We start from the raw sequence: 5000 nt of genomic DNA on the forward strand, positions 1-5000 counted from the left end.
AATAATAATGATAATAATAATAATAATAATAATAATAATAATAATAATAATAATAATAATAATAATAATAATAGTAGTAGTAGTAGTAGCAGTAGTAGTAGTAGTATTAGTAGTAGTGAAGTAGTACTGGGGCCGCTGTGGCCGAATGGTTAGAGCGTCGGACTCAACACTGTCACGACGGCAATCTGAATTCGAGGGTTCGAGTCACCGACCGCCGCGTTGTTCCCTTGGGCAAGGAACTTCACCTTGATTGCCTACCTAGCCACTGGGTGGCCAAGCCAGCCCAAGTCAAGTGCTGGTCCCAAGTCCGGATAAATAAAGAGAATGAATACCTAAAAGGTACCACCGGCACTCTCCGTGGAACGGAACTGGGGACCCTACCACGTACTCACTCCAAGAGCATCACAACATGAAAACTACAATGACCACGGCGGCTCAGACATGAACCTACCGTTAAAAGAAGAAGTACTACTACTACTATTACTACTACTACTACTGATAATAATAATAATAATAATAATAATAATAATAATGATAGCAACATCAATAAGAACAACAATAATGACAATGAAAATGTTTCCCATTATGACAGTTGTGTAAATAATTGTCTTTTAACCGATAGTTCTGCTTATAAGAGTAATAACAGATATTAATTACACGTTGCAGACAATGAACCAATTACTGTAAGAGTTACATTTCACATTTTTATTATTTCATTGTAATTTTTCATCTTTCTCCTTTGCATATACAGGCAACACGAGTGTAATTTTCATTTCATTCACTCGTTTTTAGTCACGGAATTTTTTCAACACTGAATTAGCCTCCTGTTTATTTCTTTCATTCGCTCTTTCTCTCTTTCTCTTCCGCTGTTTCTTATTCCCAGTTGCTCTTCGCTTTTTCTCTTGCTCTTCTTCTATCTCTTCGCTTTTCTTCATCTCTCTTGTCGTTTTCGTCTCTATCTGTGTCTGCTTTCTCTCTCTCGTCTTCTCTCTCTCTCTCTCTCTCTTTTCTCTCTCTCTCTCTCTCTCTCTCTCTCTCTCTCTCTCTCTCTCTCTCTCTCTCTCTCTCTCTCTCTCTCTCTCTCTCTCTCTCTCTCTCTCTCTCTCTCTCTCCCTCCTCTCTCTCTCTCGCTCGGTCGCTCGCTCGCTCTGTCTGTCTATCTATCTATCTATCTCTACGAGGTTTCATTATGCTAGGCATATTAGCTCATCTAAAACCGCACTATTATAACGACGCCACTATAAAGAGTATATATTTCCTCATGTCGGATTCTTTGTGTTTCGCCCAGACGTCCAGCGCTGCCATAATCTGCCCCATCTCTGCCGCCCACTCATCCCTCTCCTCCCTTTCCTTATTCACCCCATCTCCCCGCCGCAGCCTCCGCCTCTGCGCTTCGTCCGTGAGTCTGGATTCGCCGTTCGGTTACGCTGTGATTCTCGCCCTTATTGGTTTGGGTGGGTTAGCTCCCTGATGCTCCCGCGCTGCGAGGGGGGGGGGGTTAAGACAAAAGACGGTCGGGGTGCGCAATTACAGTATTTCAGGTTCCGTCTTCATCCCCGCGCCTCCTGTAATTATGCTGTTCACGCGGCTGTAGTTTGTGTAATGTATCTATTTGTTAGCATAAGACTTCCGAATAGGCCTAGCTGAGATGTAAGCCGCATCCCCCACACCCCCCACCCCAACACTCACGATTTTGTGACGTGGGGAGAGAGATCAAGATGGCGGAGAGGCGGTGAGGGTGAGAGCCTAAGCGTGTTTGGAGGGCGAGAAACTTGAGGGTAAGCTGACAAGAGCACATGACCACGACAACGAAAACAGGAGATATGCTGGAGTCATGATAGCTATATACTGTGTTGTGTCTCACGGTCGCTCATCTACCTGTCTTTACCTACTCATGGCTTGTCACAGGTATAAAGCCACACAACACACGCGGGCATACATAATATGTGCAGTATAAACACGCATACACAATACAGACGCTAAATATATGATATAAACACACACACACACACACACACACACACACACACACACACACACACACACACACACACACACACACACACACACACACACACACACACACACACATACATGAATCCATGCGTTGGAGAGAAATTAATTGTAAAGAAACATACATCAACCTTTTTATACGGATCTAAAAGTAATTAACGAAATTATGAAAACAAAGCATAGGCCTATATTATCTTTATGAATACCTTAGTTAAACAAGCCTATTACTTTTTCAAATATCTATCCAATATCTAATTCCCAATTACATTCACTTTACAACAAGCTAAGATTGATGAAAGATTAAATCAGATTATTAGCTAGTCAAACTACAGGTATTAAGTAATGCTTTGAATATAATTTCACTCTTGTATAATCATCTTTGATTTATATTCCGCTGTTTATTATCTCAGGGAAATTTTATTATCGTTGTGTGTGTTTGTAATTTTCAAGTGAGTGGGATGAGGGAGGTTATATAAACATTTGTAAATGGATGTATCGTAATAATATGCATATACATGTACAAATACATACAGACGCACATATATACATACATAGACGACAAACAGCACAACAAAGAGAAGAGAGAGCAGAGAGAGGAAAGAGAGAGGCGGAGGAAGAGCGAAAGAGAGAGGCAGAGGAAGAGAGAAAGAGAGAGGCAGAGGAAGAGAGAAAGAGAGAGGCAGAGGAAGAGAGAAAGAGAGAGGCAGAGGAAGAAAGAGAGAGAGAGGCAGAGGAAGAAAGAGAGAGAGAGGCAGAGGAAGAAAGAGAGAGAGAGGCAGAGGAAGAAAGAGAGAGAGAGGCAGAGGAAGAAAGAGAGAGAGAGAGAGGCAAGGAGAGAAAGAGAGAGAGAGCAAGGAAAGAGAGAGAGAGGCAGAGGAAAGAAAGAGAGAGGCAGAGGAAGAAAGAGAGAGAGAGGCAGAGGAAGAAAGAGAGAGAGAGGCAGAGGAAGAAAGAGAGAGAGAGGCAGAGGAAGAAAGAAAGAGAGAGAGAGGCAGAGGAAGAAAGAGAGAGAGACACGTGCACTGGAGAGATGTTATCGGGCAATTAGCGATCAGGGTTTAATTGGATCCATCAGCGTCTTCCATCACGGAGATTTCCAGATCCAGATCGCCGCGCGGGGATTAGCTCCGTTTTCTTTGTCGGCGGATCGAGGCGGGACTTCGCTATATGCTTATAGGCTCTGTGTGTGTGTGTGTGTGTGTGTGTGTGTGTGTGTGTGTGTGTGTGTGTGTGTGTGTGTGTTGTTGTGTGTGTGTGTGTGTGTGTGTGTGTGTGTGTGTGTGTGTGTGTGTGTGTGTGTGTGTGTGTGTGTGTGTTTATCCGGCATCTCTATCTAAACAGTATATATATATATATATATATATATATATATATATATATATATATATGAATGTATGTTTGTGTATATGTGTGTGTGTGTGTGTGTGTGTGTGTGTGTGTGTGTGTGTGTGTGTGTGTGTGTGTGTGTGTGTGTGTGTGTGTAAATACATTTGTATGTATAGACAGATAGGTAGAGAGGCTGGCTAATAGACAGACATATAGACAGATAGATGGATAGATAGATATAGAGCGAGAGAGACAAACAAAAGGTCTGATAGATAGATAGACAGAGAGAAAGAGAGAAAGACAGAGACAGAGACAGATACAGAGAAAGAAATAAACATAACAAAAACCATTCATAACATTCAGAATAATGGAGAGATTTACAACATTTTTTTATTTTTTTTTTATTGATACCATTTTTTTACGGTCATCATCCAGTTACAGACAAACACATATCTATTGTCATTCGCTCACCTCTTTATTCCTGCCCTGTCTCTTTTTTGCCACTTGTCACTTCTTCCACTTACCGTCCCTGTCACTTCATGTTACTTAGGATAAGATCACGTCATACTAGAGTGATTTTTTTTTCTTTTTTCTTTTTTTTTTGCCGAAGTTGTATGGTGACGCGAATGAGACTAACTGTGATTTACAGTGTCCAACTGTAATGTCTCGTCGGCCTTATGATATAAAGTTATTTGCTTGATTTATAGTGAATAATATAACTTGTGATGACTAAAAAATATATATTGTGATCAAAAAGAGCTGTAGAATAGTGACCAGTGGTGTCAGTGGTGATCAGTAATGATCTATAATGATCGATAGCATTTATAATGACCAGTCTTATGCCCAATATAATGTGCGGTGAGAAGTTTTTCGGTAGTGGCCAGTATAATCTTCAGAAAATGGTCTTATACCAGTGACTAATATAATCTTCAGTGAACTGTCTTATGCCAGTAATCAGTGAAATCTACAGTAAACCGTCCGATGTCAGTGATCAATATAATCAACGGTGATCAGTCTTATACCAGTGAAAATTTTTTAACAGCAATGACTCAGCCTGATGCCATTGCAATCTACAGTATCCATTCTTCATACCAGTGAAAAATCTTTGAACTACACTGACTAATCTGACGTGACTGCAACCCACAGTGTCGAGTCTTCATACCAGTGATTTTTTTCAAAATTACACTGACTAATCTGACGTCCCTCGCAGCCTCCAGCGCCCACCAGGAGGCGTAGAAAGCTCGGAGGCCACGGCTTGCCCTCCTCCTCCTCCTCCTCCTGCTGGTGTTCGCCCGCACCTTCGCCCCTACGAGACGTCCCTCCACCTCTCTCTGGGGCGTCGAGATGGCTCAGATCCTAATGCGAAGGCAGTGGGATTACCCGCCTTAACGCCCCTCGCCTCTGCCCCTCACCTCACTCGGTATATTGACGTTGTGTAATTTTTTTTTCCCCCGATTTTTGATGGTGATTGGAGGTCTCATTCTCTCCTCCCCCCCCTCATTATTTCTCTCTCTCTTTCTGTTCGCTTATTCTCTTTTACTTTCTTCTGTTCCTTTTCTTCTTAGACTTCTTTTCATCCCCATCTTTCCTGATATCATTTTCCACTCATTTCCCTTCCCTCCATTTATTTTCATTTTCTTTCGATCTCCTTATTTCTTTCC

The sequence above is a fragment of the Penaeus monodon genome, chromosome 26 (genome assembly GCF_015228065.2).
Source record: "Penaeus monodon isolate SGIC_2016 chromosome 26, NSTDA_Pmon_1, whole genome shotgun sequence".
Classification (NCBI taxonomy): Eukaryota; Metazoa; Arthropoda; class Malacostraca; order Decapoda; family Penaeidae; genus Penaeus; species Penaeus monodon.